General features: G+C 47.1%; 1 protein-coding gene and 1 long non-coding RNA gene across 2 annotated transcripts in view; one reads left to right on the top strand and one right to left on the bottom strand.

Moving 5' to 3' along the window:
• The window catches only part of CNIH4 (cornichon family AMPA receptor auxiliary protein 4), a 728,363-nt gene that overhangs the window by 546,983 nt on the left and 163,138 nt on the right, over nucleotides 1–18,242 (top strand). The window lies entirely within an intron of this gene.
• On the bottom strand, nucleotides 1,974–6,531 carry LOC126937511 (uncharacterized). The gene is made up of 2 exons (XR_007719762.1): nucleotides 6,005–6,531; nucleotides 1,974–2,239 (listed from the first exon to the last, which is right to left on the bottom strand). It is a non-coding gene; the product is annotated as an uncharacterized LOC126937511 (long non-coding RNA).

The raw sequence follows: 18,242 nt of genomic DNA, 5'->3' as shown, positions 1-18,242 counted from the left end.
GCGTTGCTAGGACAAACGCGGTGGCTCACGCCTGTAATCCTAGCACTTTGGGAGGCCAAGGCGGGCAGATCACGAGGTCAGGAGATCGAGACCATCCTGGCTGACACGGTGAAACCCTGTCTCTACTAAAAATACAAAAACTTAACTGGGCACGGTGGCGAGCACCTCCCAGCTACTCAGGAGGCTGAGGCAGGAAAATGGCGTGAACCTGGGAGGCAGAGCTTGCAGTGAGCCGAGATTGCGTCACTGCACTCCAGTCTAGGTGACAGAGTGAGACTCCGTCTCAAAAAAAAAAAAAAAAAAAAAAAAAGAAAGTCATTCCTCTGCTCACTGAGATAGATGCATATCTGATTGCCTCCTTTGGAAAGGCTAATCAGAAAGTCAAAAGAATGCAACTCTTTGTCTCTCACCTACCTGTGACCTGGAAACCCTCTCCCTTCTTGAGTTGTCCCGCCTTTCCGGACAGAACCAGTGTACATTTTACATTGATTGATGTCTCATGTCTCCCTAAAATGTATAAAACCAAGCTGGCAGCCGGCGTGGTGGCTCACGCCTATAATCCTAGCACTTTGGGAGACCGAGGCGGATGGATCACCTGAGGTCAGGAGTTCAAGACCAGCCTGGCCAATGTGGCAAAACCCTGTCTGTACTAAAAATACAAAAATTAGCTAGGCGTGGTGGCAGGCGCCTGTAATCACAGCTACTCGGGAGGCTGAGGGAGGAGAATTGCTTGAGCCTGGGGGGCGGAGGTTGCAGTGAGCTGAGATCATGCCACTTCATTCCAGCCTGGGTGAAAGAGTGAAACTCCGTCTCAAAAAAACAAAAAAGCTGTGTGCTGTAATCCCAGCACTTTGGAAGACCAAGGCAGGCGATCACCTGAGGTCAGGAGTCTGAGACTAGCCTGACCAACGTTGTGAAAACCCATCTCTACTAAAAAATACAAAAATTAGACAGGTGTGGTGTGGTGTGCCTGTAATCCCAGCTACCTGGGAGGCTGAGGCAGGAGAATAGCTTGAACCCGGGAAGTGGAGGTTGCCATAAGCTGTGATCATGCCACTACACTCCAGCCTGGATGACAGAGCAAGCCTCCGTCTCAAAAAAATAAATAAATAAAGTAAAAATAAAAATAAAACCAAGCTGTGCCCCCACTACCTGGGCACATGTCATCAACACCTCCTGAGGCTGTCACGAACTCTTGGTCTCAAGTGATCCACCCACCTTGGTCTCCCAAAGTGTTGGGATTACAGGCGTGGGCCGCCGCTCCTGGCCAAAAATAAACTTTCTAAATTAACTGAGACCTTTCTCAGATTTTCAGGGTTCCCACCACCAAGCCTGGTTAATCTTAACATTTTCTGTAGGGATGGGGGTGTTGTGGGGGTGGGCTGAGGGAAGGGGGAGGTCTCACTATGTTCCTAGGCCTGGTTGTGAACTCATAGGCTCAAGCAATGCCCTCATCTCTGCTATGCGGCCAATACAAGATTTTTTTAAAAGTTCCTCAGAGAGGTGAGGAGGCTGAGGTGCATGTTCACCGACTCCTGTCCCTCTTTGGTTGAAGGCTGCTCGTGGGGACACTTCGGGTCATCTGGGGTAGAGGAGCAGAGAAAGCCCTCAGGCAGAGACCCAGGAAAGCCTGTGCACAAGTGGGCACTGTCTGGAGTGGACGGAGAGGCCAGGAGAGGCCCCGACGGGTGTCCAATGCCACCTCACCAATGTCACACCCACCTTCACCATGACTTTCTCTATCCAAATCCCAGGGGCCTAAGCTTCAGGACCCCTCACTGGCATGCCCCGTCCAGGCCCTAGGAGAGAGGTGTTGTGACTATTATCCTGTGTTTACAGATGAAGAAAATGACACACAGTGAATGGAAGGAACTTGCCCACGGCTTGAGAGCAGCAGAAGAGGGCAAGTCTTATCTGCTGACAATTTCTTTCCTAATCTTTAAGGAATCAAAGCACAATGATGAAAAGTTTAGAGGTTTAAGGTTTAAATAATGCTCTAGGTAGGCCGGGCACGGTGGCTCACGCCTGTAATCCTAGAACTTTGGGAGGCTGAGGTGGGCTGATCACAATGTCAGGAGTTCGAGACCAGCCTGGCCAACATGGTGAACTCTTGTCTCTACTAAAAATACAAAATTAGCTGGGTGTGGCAGGATAATCACTTGAACCTGGGAGGTGGAAGTTGTGGTGAGCCAAGATCACGCCATTGCATTCTAGCCTGGGCAACAGAGCAAGACTCCGTCTAAAATAAATAAATAAATAAATAAATAATTTCCAAGTATAGTCACAAGACAAAAAAGAGTGACTCATGAAAGGAGAGAGGACTTAAATACTCTTAAGTACTGGCTGTGGGTTAGCACAAGAAAGGAGTAAATGCAAGGAACTGGATAGAATGACTGATTTAGTGGCTGGGTGCAGTGGCTCGCGCCTGTAATCCCAGCACTTTGGGAGGCTGAGGCGGGTGCATCACCTGAGGTTGGGAGTTCGAGACCAGCCTGACCAACATGGAGAAACCCTGTCTCTACTAAAAATACAAAATTAGTCAAGCATGGCAGGAGAATCACTTGAACCCAGGAGGGAGAAGTTGTGGTGTGCAGAGATCGTGCCATTGCACTCCAGCCTGGGCAACAAGAGTGAAGCTCTGTCTCAAAAAAAGGAATGACTGATTTAGGTACAGGAGAGCAATTTGTTAATACACTTGTGCATAACTTTGCTCACTTTCTTTCTCTGTTGCTAAAGTAATTTGTAGGCCAGGTCCAGTGGCTCATACCTGTTATCGCAGCACTTTGGGAGGCTGAGGCAGGTGGATCACTTGCAGTCAGGAGTTCGAGATGAGCCTGGCCAACATAGCGAAACCCCATCTCTACTAAAAATACAAAAATTAGCCGGGTGTGGTAGAGCATGCCTGTTGTCCCGGTTACTTGGGAGGCTGAGGCAGGAGGATTGCTTGAACCCGGGAGGGTTCAGTGAACTGAGATTGTGCCCCGTACTCCAGCCTGGTCGACAGAGCTAGACTCTGTCTCAAAAAGGAAAAAAAAAGTAATTTGTAGAAATTCACATAAAGGTAGCAAAAAGGTATAAAATTTGTCCATAATCCCAGCTCTCAAAGGCCACCATTATGAACGCTTTTGTAAGTTATGAATGAATGCTTTTGTAAGTAATTATGAGTGCTGGGATTACAGGCTTGAGCCACCCATGCCTGGCCAAAGCAGATCTTATTGTGTTCCTTGTCCTGTCCTTCCCAGTTTACCTACCTTCATTTGTCCAATCACAGACCCCAGGACCCACAGACAACAGTAAAAGTTCCAAAGGTAGAAAAGCCAGACCAGAGGCCAAGTGCTGGGCTTTTCCCACACCATGTGCAACTGTCCCCTAACATTTGTACCAGCTGCTTCATCATAACCATACAGAAAATGGTACCTGGCCAGTCTCTTGCTAGGTTAGGGTGCAGCTCCCTGACATACTTGCAAGTCTTGTTCCAGGTCAGGTCTGTGGTCCTGTAATTCCAACTCTGTCTATCTCTCAACTAGAGGCGTGTGGGTCAGGGGCATTGCCTCTGACTGATGGACACTGAAGTTCTGCATCTCCTAAAGGTCACAGTAAAGAGGCATTGAGGGGTGGACGGCGAATGTTACCCTCTATTTGTAACCGTGGAATGCAGAGACGTAGCCCCTGCTCTTCCCTCTGCCCAGCACAATTGTCTTTCCAAAAGCTGGACCACTTAATCCCACTTCCTTCAGAGATCATCTTACCAGAGGCCTTTCTTGGCCAATCTCTATACAATAACCATCCCACTCACGCACACCCTTGGCCCTCTCCAGAGCCTTACCCTACTTTTTCTTCACAGCACATACCACTTGTTTTATATATATATGTGTGTGTGTGTACACATAAATATATATATTTGGATTTATTGACTGTACCCTCTACCCTCTTCCCACTGGAAAGAAAGGCCTATAGGGGAGGAACTTTGGTTTGGCTCTTCGCTGTGTTATTATTACCCACTAGCACAGCTGCCAGCCAACAAATATTTGTTGAAGGGATTAATGTAATCTCTCCTCCCACTTATATTACTGTCCTTGCAGTTTCTAATTTCAACTTACAAGTGGACTATGAACTGCAAATTCCTACACTATGCACTGATGCTAATTAAAAATTCATTAGGATGGCCTGAAATGAATTTGGCTTAATTTTAATCTGCCACCTGAATGTGGTCCAGGTTCCAGGTGAAAACAAATACAGGATCCTTCAGGATTTGAGACCTGCAGTACAGTAATTCCAGCAGAGATAAGCAGGGTTCCTGGAATTTGTCCCTTATCCCCTTCGCTGCTTAATCACACAGTGTTCCCTGCCCAGGCCAATCAGCATTACCTCCTGACTTCAAAATACCCTTCTCCAGCTACTGTGCTGGTAAAAAAAAAAAAAAAAAAAAAAAAAAAAAAAAAAAAAAAAAGCACTGTGAGGTCCACTGGAGCAAATTTTAATTTTAATGTGCCAAGTCACCAAAGAGCCAGCTGATTTGACTTGGCTGCCAAGGAAGGAATGGTGAAAAGTATGTGGACAAAAGAGATCATTTGTTGTTTTTACCTCAAATAATTCTCAAAACATATTTCATATTGAGAATGAGACAGGCACAAATGCACGTCTGGACTGTACATATTGTTGAAGGTAAATTCATTTGCTCAGTGAGTCAAGGTTGGCAGGAAATGTACAGACCTTGCTTCTGATGCTAAGGCTTCAGTCAGTCATAAAATTATCTAGATCATTTAAGACATAATTACTTCTATCTCAGCCAATTATTTCAGTAGAAAGTTTTTTTCTTGGCTGGGTCCAGTGGCTCATGCCTGTAATCCCAGCACTTTGGGAGGCCAAGACGGGCGGATCATGAGGTCAGGAGATCGAGATCATCCTAGCTAACACGGTGAAACCGGCTCTACTAAAAATACAAAACAAAAAAAACAAAACAAAAAAAAAATTAGCTGGGCGTGGTGGCAGGCGCCTGTAGTCCTAGCTACACGGGAGGCTGAGGCAGGAGAATGGTGTGAACCCAGGAGGCGGAGCTTGCAGTGAGCTGAGATCGCGCCACTGCACTTCAGCCTGGGCGACAGAGCGAGACTCCGTCTCACAAAAAAAAAAGTTTTTTTCTTTCTTTTCCAAAACAATCCTTAATTCATTAAAAGTGCTTATTTCAAAATATTTTATAGATAACGGGGTTTAGAATGTGTATATACAGGCCGGGCACAGTGGCTCACACCTGTAATCCCAGCACTTTGGGAGGCTGAGGCAGGCGGATCACCTGAGGTCAGGAGTTCGAGACCAGCCTGGCCAATATGGTGAAACCCCGTCTGTACTAAAAATACAAAAATTAGCTGGGCGTGGTGGCACATGTCTGTAGTCCCAGCTACTCAGGAGACTGAGGCAGGAGAATTGCCTGAACATGGGAGGTGGAGGTTGCAGTGAGCTGAGATTGCGCCACTGCACTCCAGCCTGGGTGACAGAGTGAGACTACGTCTCAGAAAAAAAAAAAATGTATGTGCAAAGAATAAAGTGAACCTCATGTGACTACACTGGAGACACAAGCACCTCCAGAGACCCCTGAGCACTCTGCCATTCCGTCCCCTTTCCTCTCCAGAGGTAACCAATATCCAGACCTTTGTGTCTGGCATTTGTTCTTAATTGTTAATAAAAACCCCCTGGCATTTATTCTTAATTGTTTTTATCTCTCTGTGAATCTCTCAAAAACATTGTTGAGTTGGAAAAAAACTGAGCAGTAAGCACAGACCTAGCTTTGTAAGAGGAGGGCAACGATGCTCCCACGGCTTGCAAGCTCCCTGAAGATGACCTGAGTGGAGCTTCCGGGCAGAGGCTGGCTTCCACGTCCCCTCGAGTTCTCCAGAGTCCCTCTGGGGTTGTGTCACAGGGCGTAGTGTCAGTGAGGTGCTGGCTGACCAGCAGAAACATGGGCAAAGGGCATGGGCTGCTCTGGATTTTCTGCCTCTAGATTCACCACGGCTGCAGTGGGTGGAAACAGACCTGGAAGAGATCATCAGTGCCCCCAGGCGCTCTGGGAAGCGGGGCCTTTCATCTTCTTTAACCTGGGCACACCTGAGCATTTTTATCTTCATGTACAATGACCATCGTTACTCTGTGATCACAACCCTCCGCATGTCTGTCTTCTGAGTCATAGCTGCAGTCTGGACCGGCTGCTCGCTATTGCTAGGCGGGAGCACAGCTGTCCTCCCAGGAACTCCCTTGTCCTCCCCTGGGTTCAGGATCCCTGTATCCCATGTCTCCTTTTTCCTGGGACTACTTCTTCATCTGGGGGAGCACATCGTCTGATAGCTTCCCGAGAAAGGGTGAAAGGATGTAAATAGACAAGGCTGCCTGACACTACTCGGGGCGGGGGGAGGGGTGTCCAGGTGCCCCCCTATGCACCGCTCCTCTCCGAGGGCTTCCTGGGAGACAGTCGACCAGCTGGGATGTTCTAATTTGGACTCAGTAGAAACTATCAAAGTGGATGCAGTCTCAGAAAACTAGGAGGGTCAAGAATTGAGTCTGTTCTTGGCTGATCCCATCTCTGACAAAAAAAAAAAAAAAAAAAAGAGAGAGAGAGAGAGAGAGAGAGAATTGAGCCTGTTGTAGTGCACAGCATTCCAGCCACTGCATTCCAGCCTGGTCAACATAGTGAGACCCCGCTGTAATTAAAAAAACACAAAAACAAATGGAGCCTGGAGGAACTTAAATTAGCGTTGTCCTTGCCTTGGAATGCCTTTAGAAAAACAATAGAAAAACCCCTAGGCCCAGCGGTGCAAGCAGAGATAAGGGGAGCCTGTCAAGCACTGGTGCACCAAAAATTCAAGGCCTGGGCCCCACAGCTCCCTGGCAGCAGCATTTGAGCCTTATAAGGCAGCGTAAGTTGTTTCTAGGTGCTGAGGAGGCTGGGGATACAGGAGGCAGCGAGTCCACATCTCTCCTCCCCTACCTGGCAGTCCCCACCCCATCCAGGCACTGATAAGATATTGCAGTCCTGACTGTGTCTCCCTGAGATTTAAGAGAGGTATCGGAAGACACACCCTATGTGTTTGGCTTCCATCCCCAGCCCGGCCCATTTGCTGCTGGGAGTAAACCAAAGCAAAAGCACTCTGAAATGGAACCAAGTCACCATTCTCTCCTATCTGGAATCTGGGTGAGACTTTGTGGTCTTAGTCAAAGCGTGCTGACCTGGGGGCAGGGGACGTGGGCCCCACCCCTGGGAGCCACTAGTGCATGCTCCTGGACAGTCATTATCTGGGCCCTGGATTAGTTCCTCTTCTTTAAACTGGAGGTTGGATGTCAGGGGTTCTGCTCTCATGGAACATAGGAATCACCTGGAGAGATTTAACTAGCTGCAGCCGCCCAGGTCCCACCTGGAGACTCTGATACAACTGGTCTGTAGGGAGGCCCAGGTAACATATTTTTGAAAACTCTTAGTTATTATTGCATCATCAAGCTGAGAAACACTCACAGATGACTCTAAGGACTTTTGTAGCGTTATGATTCAGTAATTCTGATAAGAAACTGTAGGTAATTTTTTTATTTTTTAGAGTCTCAGGCCAGGCGTGGTGGCTCACACCTGTAATCCCAGCACTTTGGGAGGCCGAGGCAGGCGGATCACGAGGTCAGGATATCCAGACCATCCTGGCTAACACGGTGAAACACCGTCTCTACTAAAAAAAAAATACAAAAAAATTAGCCGGGTGTGTTGGCAGGCACCTGTAGTCCCAGCTACTTGGGAGGCTGAGGCAGGAGAATGGCGTGAACCTGGGAGGCAGGGTTTGCAGTGAGGCAAGATCACGCTGGGGCCTCCAGCCTGGGCAACTGAGCGAGACTTCATCTCAAAAAAAAAAAAAAAAAGAGTCTCGCTCTGTCACCCAGGCTGGAGTGCAGAGGTGCAATCTCGGCTCACCGCAACCTCTGCCTCCCGGGCTCAAGTGGTTCTCGTGTCTCAGCCACAGAGTAGCTGAGATTACAGGCAAGCGCCACCATGTGTGGCTAACGTAGGTAATTTTTTTTTTTTTTTTTTTTGAGATGGAATCTCTCTCTGTCACCAGGCTGGAGTGCAGTGGCACGATCCCGGCTCACTACAACCTCTGACTCCCCTGTTCAAGTGATTCTCCTGCCTCAGCCTCCGGAGTAGCTAGGATTACAGGCATACGCCACCACGTCCTGCTAATTTTTGTATTTTTAATACAGCCTGGGTTTCACCATGTTGGCCAGGATGCTCTGGATCTCCTGACCTCCTGATCCTCCTGCCTTGGCCTCCCAAAGTGCTGGGATTACAGGCGTGAACCACCGTGCCCGGCCGTAGGTAATATTTTGCAACATAAAATCCAAGAGTAGGCCAGAAGCAGTGGCTCATGCCTGTAATCCCAGCACCTTGGGAGGCTGAGGTGGGTGGATTGCTTGAGCTTAGGAGTTCGAGGCCAGCCTGGGCAACACAAGGAAACCCTGTTGCTACTAAGAACACAAAAATTAGCTGGGCATGGTGGTGCACACCCGTGGTCCCAGCTATTTGGGAGGCTGAGGTGGGAGGATCACCTGAGCCTGGGAAGGTCAACGCTGCAGTGAGCTGAGATATCACACCATTGCACTCCGACCTGGGTGACAGGGTGAGGCCCTGTCTCAAAAAAAAAAAAAAAAAACACAGGCCAGGTGTGGTGGCTCACATCTGTAATCCCAGCACTTTGGGAGGCTGAGGCAGGCGGATCATGGGTCAGGAGTTTGAGACCAGCCTGGCCACCCTGGTGAAACCCCATCTCTACTAAAAATATAAAAATTAGCTGGCTCTGGTGGTGCACACTTGTACTCCCAGTTACTCGGGAGGCTGAGGCAGAAGAATCGCTTGAACCCGGGAGGCAGAGGTTTCAGTAAGTCGAGATCACGTCGCTGCACTCCAGTCTGGGCAACAAAGTGAGAGTCCATCTCAAAACAACAACAACAACAACAACAACAAATCAAAGGGTAACCTCAGACAAGTCAAAAAGAAATATCAAGGCAAGCCTGTAATCCCAGCAAAGGCCGAGACGGGCGGATCACGAGGTCAGGAGATCGAGACCATCCTGGTGAACACGGTGATTTCCTAGACAGGTGTGGGGGCGCCTGTAGTCCCAGCTACTCGGGAAAGGAAATGGCGTAAACCCGGGAGGCGGAGCTTGCAGTGAGCCAGATGGCGCCACTGCACTCCAGCCTGGGTGACAGAGCGAGACTCCGTCTCATATCCATCGTTATCTAGTATTCAATAGGACTTAAAAACTACAACGCAAGCACTGGCTTCTAATTATATGCCTAAGGAGAGATGTTAGTGCTCTTTAATGTCTCTAGAGTTAAACATCTGTCCATTTTCTTAAGTGTGTTACTCCCCAGACTAGACAAGAGGATGGGTATTTCTTCACTTCCGTCCTGTCCATTTAAAAATCACTTATTTATTTATTTATTTTTGAGACGGAGTCTCGTTCTGTTGCCCAGACTGGAGTGCAGTGGCACGATCTTGGCTCACTGAAACCTCTGCCTCCCAGGTTCAAGCGATTCTCCCGCCTCAGCCTCCTGAGTAGCTGGGAGTACAGGCGCCCGCCACCGTGCCTGGCTAATTTTTATATTTTCAGTAGAGACAGAGTTTCACCATGTTGGCCAGGCTGGTCTCGAACTCCTAACCTGGTGATCCACCCGCCTCGGCCTCCCAAAGTGCTGGGATTACAGGCATGAGCCACTGCGCCCGGCCACTTATTTATTTATTTATTTATTTATTTATTTATTTTTGAGACAGAGTTTCACTCTTGTTGCCCAGGCTGGAGTGCAATGGCACGACTTCGGTTCACTGCAACCTCTGCCTGCTGGGTTCAAGCAATTCTGCCTCTGCCTCCTGAGTAGCTGGGATTACAGGCATGCACCACCATGCCTGGCTAATTTTTGTATTTTTAGTAGAGACGGGGTTTCACCATGTTGGCCAGGCTAGTCTCGAACTCCTGACCTCAGGTGATCCACCCACCTCGGCCTCCCAAAGTGCTGGGATTACAGGCATGAGCCACCTCACCTGGCCTATTTATTTATTTTCAAGACAGAGTCTTACTGTGTTGCCCAGACTGGAGTGCAGTGGCACGATCTTGGGTCATTGCAACCTCTGCTTCCTGGGCTCAAGTAATCCTCCTGCCTCAGCCTCCCGAGTAGCTGGTATTACAGGCACAGGCCATCACACCTGGCTAATTTTTTGTATTTTTTGTAGAGATAGGGTTCTGCCATGTTACCCAGGCTGGTCTCAAACACATGTACTCAAGTGATCTGCCTGCCTTGGCCTCCCAAAGTGCTGGGATTACAGATGTGAGTCACAGTGCCCGGCCAAGCTAATGTTTCCAAGTCCACCTGTCTTTTTCCTCTATCCCATGCCACCAGGAACTATTAATAACAAGGCCTGTGACATTTTGGCTGCTAAAGCACAGAATCTCCAAACCCGTGCCATGTAAGGTGCCAAATTAAAGTGGATACAAATAATTTCATTCTTCACAAATGAATCTAGAGTAGACTAAACTGAGGCTGGCAATAAAGAATTTAAGAATCTTTCATTGAGATTGTTACTTCAATGTTCAAGTTCTTAGTGGGCTGAGAAAAATAAAGCAATTTTTTTTTGAGAAAGTGTCTTGCTCTGTGGCCAGGTGTGGTGGCTCATGCCCGTAATCTCAGTACTTTGGGAGGCCAAGGCAGGCGGATCACTTGAGGTCAGGAGTCTGAGACCAGCCTGGTCAACATGGTGAAACCCCATCTTTACCAAAAATATAAAAAATTAGCTGGGTGTGGTGGCACGTGCCTGTAATCCCAGCTACTCAGGAAGCTGAGGCAGAAGAATTGCCTGAAACCGGGAGGCAGAGTTTGCAGTGAGCCGAGATCACGCCACTGCCTGGGTGACAGGGTGAGATTCATCTCAAAAAAATACAAAACAAACAAAAAAAGAAAGTGTCTTGCTTGTTGCCCAGGCCTGAGTGCAGTGATGGGATCTTGGGTTACTGCAACCTGAACCTGCCAGGCTCAAGCAATCCTTCCACCTCAGCCTCCTGAGCAGCTGGGACTAATGGCACATGCCACGATGCCCAGTTAATTTTATTTTGTGTACAGATGTGGGTCTCACTATGTTCTTCAGGCTGGTCTCAAACTCCTGACTCAAGTGATCCTCCTGTTTTGGCCTCCTAAAGTGCTGGGATTAGAGGCATGATCCACTGCACCTGGCCAAATGAAGCAATTTTTTAAAATCAGACATGAGGTAGGTCTTCAAAAAGTGTTGTTGAATTAATTAGCTTTTCATCTCCTTTTCTTTATTTTTCTTTATTTTTCTCCACCTCCTATTTTAATTTTTTTAGAAACAGGGCCTCGCTCTGTCACACAGGTTGGAGAGCAGTGGCACGATCACAGCTCACTACAACCTTGATCTCCTGGGCTCAAGCAATCCTCTTGCCTCAGCCTCCCAAGTAGCTGGGACACCACCATACTGGCTAATTCTTTTTCTTTTTCTTTTAATCTTTTAAATTTTTAAATTTAATTTTATGTATGTATGTATTTTTTTTGTTTTGAGGCAGAGTCTCGCTCTGTTGCCCAGGCTGGAGTGCAGTGGCACGACCTCAGCTCACTGCAACCTCCGCCTCCTGGGTTCAAGTGATTCTCCTGCCTCAGCCTCCTGGGTAGTTGGGATTACAGGCGCATGCCACCACACCCAGCTAATTTTTGTATTTTTAGTAGAGATGGGTTTCACCATGTTGGTCAGGCTGGTCTCTAACTCCTGACCTCAGGTGATCCGCCTGCCTCAGCCTCCCAAAGTGCTGGAATTACAGGCGTGAGCCACCGCACCTGGCCTCTTTTTCTTTTTCTTTTTTTTAGAGATGGGGTCTTGCTATGTTGCCCAAGCTAGTCTTGAATTCCTGGCTTCAAGGGATCTTCCCACCTTGGCCTTCCAAAGTGCTGGAATTACAGGCTAAGCCATGGCGCCTGGCCCTGATCCCCTTTTCTAATATATGGCTTTTTAATTTGAAAAATTGATTTCCTTACACACCGTGAAACAGCATTTCTATAGCTCCCTGGACTATGCTAGTTCCCTCACCCACTGTCTCCACTTCTAAAGTCCTCGGTTACTGTGAAACTCATTTATCTTTCTGCAACATTAATTTTAGGAAAGTTGAAGAGAGCGAAACTTCCTGGAATCTGAAAAGAAGACCCATTGTCTGCGTACCAGGCTCACAATCAGCCAGAAGGGGAAGCAGATTTTCCTGTCTCTACAAAAGAAGGTAATTAGAATTTTGGTTGTAATAAATTATCTATAATCTCTTCTTTGAAGCTGTTTTAGAGAATGCTCCTGTAGGCCAGGGTCTTAGAAAGTTTCTTTTGAATGCCTTGACCATATTCAGGGCTCCTGGGCTCCCCAGCATGAGACGAAACAAGTATTGCTAAAACGGCTTCTGACCAGCAGTAACCAAATGCCAGAAGAAGCCCCACCTCCAAAGCCTTACGGCTTGTCTTCAGCCAGCCATGAAGTCTCAGTTTGGTGGAAATGACGTCAGATCTCTTCACTATTAACTGTGCTTTGTGTCATAGAATAAAGTGATTCAGTTGTTCAATTATTATAAAAAGTCACTTGCTGGCCAGGCACAGTGCCTCACGCCTGTAATCCCAGCACTTTTGTAGGCCGAGGCAAGTAGATCCCCTGAGGTCAGGAATTCAAGACCATCCTGGTCAACATGGTGAAACGCTGTCTCTACTAAAAATACAAAAATTAGCCGGGCGTAGCAGTGCAAGCCTGTAGTCCCAGCTACTCAGGAGAACGAGGCATTAGAATTGCTTGAACCTGGCAGGCGAAGGTTGCAGTGAGCCGAGATCGCACCACTGCACTCCAGCCTGGGCAACAGAGCAACTCCATCTCCAAAAAAAAAAAAAAAAAAAGTAACTTGGTTCTTATTGTGTGTCAAGTGCTATACATGCCAAAATGAGGAGAGGACATGCTATTGTCAATTTTAGCCTAGCACTTAAATAGCAGATCTAGTATCAGTGCTGGTCAGTCCAGGTCAGCACAGAAGGCAGTCTGAGCCGAAAGCAGAGCGAGGAGGCAACGCTGCTCAGGAAATGGTATTGAAATCCCAAAGCAGTCCCTGTGGGCGGCAGGGAGGAGGCATTCTGGGAAGGGGGAACATCATGACCACAAACTCAGAGGTGTGAGAGAACATAGCACTGGAATGGAATGGCAATCAATCCAATCATGGAAAGAGGAGGGACAGGTACCAAAGGTGGGTTGATGTCAGATTACAAAGTCCGTGTGTAATTAGACTAATGAATTCATGCCCCTGAAGAATGTTCCTTAGAGAAGTGACAGGATTTATTTTATTTTTTTGAGACAGATGCTGGAGTGCAATGGCACAATCTCAGCTCACTGCAACCTCTGCCTCTTAGGTTCAAGTGATTCGTGTGCCTCAGCCTCCCAAGTAGCTGGGATTCAGGCGTGCACCAACATGCCCAGCTAATTTTTTGCATTTTTAGTAGAGATGGGGTTTCGCCATGTTGGCTAGGCTGGATTAATTTGCATTTTGGAAAGGCAGCTCTGGTTTCAGTGTATAAGAGATTTGAACAGGAGATTAACTAGGAAGCTATAGTAATAGTTATGAAAGGTGACGACAGCCTGAAATTAGGTCAGTGTCTATGAGAACAAAGGGGATGGATTTCCGAAACATTTCTAAATCATAAATGACTGAACCAGAAGAACTGAAGCTGATGTCAGATTTCTTGCTTGGGTGCTGAGGAACAAGGTGGGAAGAGCAGCGATGAGGACAGAGATGGAAGGGCAGCTCAGGAATTTCCCCGGAGTTTTCCCATCTGGAGACTTTGGCCTTGGAAGACAGAATGGCTGCAACATAATGTGGACTTTTTACTTCTGCATCTAAGAAAGCGTTCTTTGGAACACTTTTGCTGAGTCTCTCTTTCCTCTGCTCAAGGGTAAGGCTTACGTGGTAGTGGGACCAGATTGCACAGTGTCAACATACTTTCTAAGGAAAATCCCGGAAGGCGGCATTCATCCAGATAACCTTGCTGGCTGCATACATATTTGAAGCTTATGTGCACAAATGGAGTTCTTCCAGAAAGAGAGAATGGCATTTGTGGAGGGTTAATCAATAAATTTAGCTTCTGTTTTTTCCAACCTCAGTTTCTCACCATAAACAGACAGAACAGCATGAACAAAGTATCTGGTGTTTTAGGGTAAAAAGAGGGAGGAAAGGGTGGCTAACTTATCCACCAGGCATACTAAACTATATGTGGTTCTTTACTTTTAAGCAGCCCACATATTCAACATTGATATCCCTATTTTTTTTAATTTTCAGAATATGTATTTATAGTACTTCTTCAGAATCAGATGAAGAATCATGAATTATGTATATACAAATGTGTTTTTTGAGGCAGACTCTTGCTCTGTCGCCCAGGTTGGAGTGCAGTGGCAGGATCTTGGCTCACTGCAACCTCCGCCTCCCGGGTTCATGCCATTCTCCTGCCTCAGCCTCTTGAGTAGCTGGGACTACAGGCGCCCGCCACCACGCCCGGCTAATTTTTGTATTTTTAGTGGAGACGGGGTTTCACCATGTTAGCTAGGATAGTCTTGATCGCCTGACCTCGTGATCCACCCGCCTTAGCCTCCCAGAGTGCTGGGATTACAGGTGTGAGTCACCGGGCCTGGCTGTATATACAAATTTTTACCTTAAGTTTGTTAACTTTTTTTTTTTTTTTTTTTTTTTGAGACAGAGTCTTGCTCTGTTGCCCAGGTTGGAGTGCAGTGGCATGATCTTGGCTCACAGCAACCTCCACCTCCCCAGTTCAAGTGATTCTCCTGCCTCAGCCTCCCTAATAGCTGGGGTTACAGGCATACATCACCACACCTGGCTGATTTTTGTATTTTTAGCAGAGACAGGGTCTCGCCATGTTGCCCAGGCTGGTCTCCAACTCCTGAGCTCAAGCGATCCTCCTGCCTTGTCCTCCCAAAGTGCTGGGATTACAGGCATGTGCCACCAAGCCTGGCTAAGTTTGTTAACTTTTTAACACAAGTAAACAAACTTGCAGAAAAGAGCCCAGATAAGCACATAACATGATGAATCTTCACAAAGGAAACACGACCACATAAGCATCACCTGGATCAAGGAGGGCATGGCTGGCACACCAGGGGCAGCCCTTATTCATGCTTCCTTCCAGCCACCACCTCTCGCTAAGTATCAGCCTACTAATGGAATCAATTGGCTTTGTCTTTGAACTTTATATATATTAATCAGTAGAATCACACAAGAACTGGCTTCTTTCAATCAACATCTATGAGAGTCACCCATGTTGTTGCAGCCAGTTTGTCACTGCTGGGTCATACTGCATTCTAGTGTGTGAAAACATCACATTTATCTGTTCTACTGCTGATGAACATTTGGATTGTTTCTAGTTTTGATCTATTATGAATTATGCTGCTATTTTGGTGAACATATGTATGCATATTCATTTATATGTATGTAGGAGTGGAATGTTTAGCTATTCACATCTCTCTTTTTTTTGAGACGGAGTCTTGCTCTGTTGCCCAGGCTGGAGTGCAGTGGCACCATCTCAGTTCACTGCAACCTCCGCCTCCCAGGTTCAAGCGATTCTCCTGCCTCAGCCTCCCAAGTAGCTGGGATTACAGATGCACACCACCACACCTGGCTAATTTCTGTATTTTTAGTAGAGACGAGGTTTCACCATGTTGGTCAGGCTGGTCTCAAACTCCTGATCTTGTGATCCACCCACCTCAGCCTCCCAAAGTGCTGGGATTTCAGGTGTGAGCCACTGCACTTGGCCAGCCATTGCGCCCGGCCAACACGTCTCTTTATTGTTTTTATTTTTGGGGCCTTGCTTTGTCACCCAGGCTGGAGTGCAGTGGCACAAATATGGCTCACTGCAGCCTCAACCTTCTGTGCTCAAGTGATCCTCCCACCTCAGCCTCCCAAGTAGCTGGGACTACAGGCAGTCACAACCACACCCAGCTAAGTTTTGCATTTTCTGTACAAACAGGGTTTTTCATCATGTTGCCCAGGCTAGTCTGGAATTCCTGAGCTCAGGTGATCCACCCGCCTTGGCTCCCAAAGTGTTGGGATTACAGGCGTGAGCCACCGCACCCAGCTCTTCATCATTCTTCATATGACAAAGTCAAACTTCTTTTTCCTTTTTGAGACGGAGTTTCGCTCTTATTGCCCAGGCTGGAGTGCAATGGCACGATCTCAGCTCACTGCAGCCTCTGCCTCCTAGGTTCAAGCGATCCTCCTGCCTCAGCCTCCTGAGTAGCTGGGATTACAGGTGCACACCAACATGCCTGGCTAATTTTTGTATTTGTAGTAGGGATGGGGATTCACCATGTTGGCCTGGCTAGACTCGAACTCCTGACCTCAGGTGATCTGCCTGCCTCGGCCTCCCAAAGTGTTGGGATTATAGGAGTGAGCCACTGTGTCTGGCTCATATGACAAAGTCAAACTTCTATTACCTGGTGAGCAAACATTAAAAATTCTTACCTGGAGGAGCTGTGTCCCAGCAGTCTAATTTGGACAAATATGTTGTTGAGGAACAGTTCAATCACTTCACTTTGATTCAATGCTTTCTGTGTGCCAGAATCTGGGCTGGGTGCTACAGAGACACTGACTGACAGAACCCTTACCGCTGGCCGGGCACAGTGGCTCCCACCTGTAATCCCAGCACTTCGGGAGGCTGAGGTGGGGGAATCACTTAAGTCCAGGAGTTCAAGATCTGCCTGGTCAACATGGTGAAACCTCGTCTCTAGTAAAAATACAAAAATTAGCCGGGTGTGGTAGCACGTGGCTGCAATCCTAGCTACTCGGGAGGCTGAGGCAGTAGAATCCCTTGAACCTCGGAGGCAGAGGTTGCAGTGAGCCAAGATCGCACCACTGTACTCCAGCCTGGGCAACAGAGTAAGACTCTGTCTCACAAAAAAAAAAAAAGAAAAGAAAAGAAAATGAAAAACGAATGTTGATAATAGTGACAAGCGTAAGTCTCATGATCCAAAGCAAAAGCGATAAGGCTAGAGTCTGAATCATAAGCAATACCATCTCACCCAAATCTATTTGGCTTCTCAGCTTTGGAATGTGAGTAGTTCAATTTCAAATAGTGAGGGATTTATCAAAAAAATGTATCCAAATCTATTCAGTTCCTGAGTTCAAACAGTGAGATCTTGAATAGTGACAGAAAAAAAGTATAGGGTACTATACTTTTACCTAAATCATATCTACTTATACTTTTTAGGGTAATAAGGCATTTTACATTTTTAGCTTTTGGAAATAAGATCCTCCTGTAACTACTACTTGAGCATGTTTTCAGCAATAACCTACATACAAACGTGAGAGGCCACCTGCTTCTTCCCACTGACACCAGCCCCTCCCTCGTCAAGGCCTTTGTTCTCTGCTCAGGTCATTTACCTCCTTCCTTCGGCTTCTTGGCCTTCAGGATTCCGCTGACACATTGCATTCTTGGGAGAACTTTCCAATTCCAATTATGGACTAGCTGCTCCTGCCCTGTGCTCTTTGCTTGGTGACTATTCTTATCCCTTTTCAACCCTTGTCACACTGTTTTGTGACTGTCTCTTTACCTGTCTGAATGCTGTATTAATTTGGATATTTGGCTCCTTTCACAGAGACCAAAATATAAATGGCTTAAGCAACGTAAAGATCACACACACAAGTCAGGCAAATCGACCATCTGAGGGGTGAGGAAACTGTCACAAGGATTGCCCACGATCCTGGTTCCTTGTGTTTTATTACTTTGTCATTCCCTAGGATGTTGTCTCCATTTACAAGGCCAAAACAGGTTCATCATCAGCTCATCACTCTCTAGCCCCGGGAAGGGCAGCATGGAGTTAAAATGACAGGCAGCACCTTCTTTTTTAAACAAATTATGACTTTTCAAGGACAGAGCCAGGGTCTTCACTTCTGGGAGAAGGTGTGTGAGTTTAATGTAGGCTGCCCTGAGTTAATGATGGGTTAATGCAACCCAAGTCACTTCCTTATAAGGATGTAACCAGAAGCTGTTCCCATCACTTCTGTTTATATTATACTAGCCAGATGTTTCGTTAGTCACTTTCCTGGCAGCAAGAGCCCTTCTTACTAAAAGGTAGAAGGAAAGAATGGACATTATGGGGCGATAAGCTCTCTGCCACACACACCACACTGGGCATT

Source organism: Macaca thibetana, chromosome 1 (genome assembly GCF_024542745.1).
Source record: "Macaca thibetana thibetana isolate TM-01 chromosome 1, ASM2454274v1, whole genome shotgun sequence".
Classification (NCBI taxonomy): domain Eukaryota; kingdom Metazoa; phylum Chordata; class Mammalia; order Primates; family Cercopithecidae; genus Macaca; species Macaca thibetana.
The sequence above is the reverse complement of the archived record's forward strand: the minus strand, read 5'-3'. Positions and strand labels throughout refer to the sequence as shown.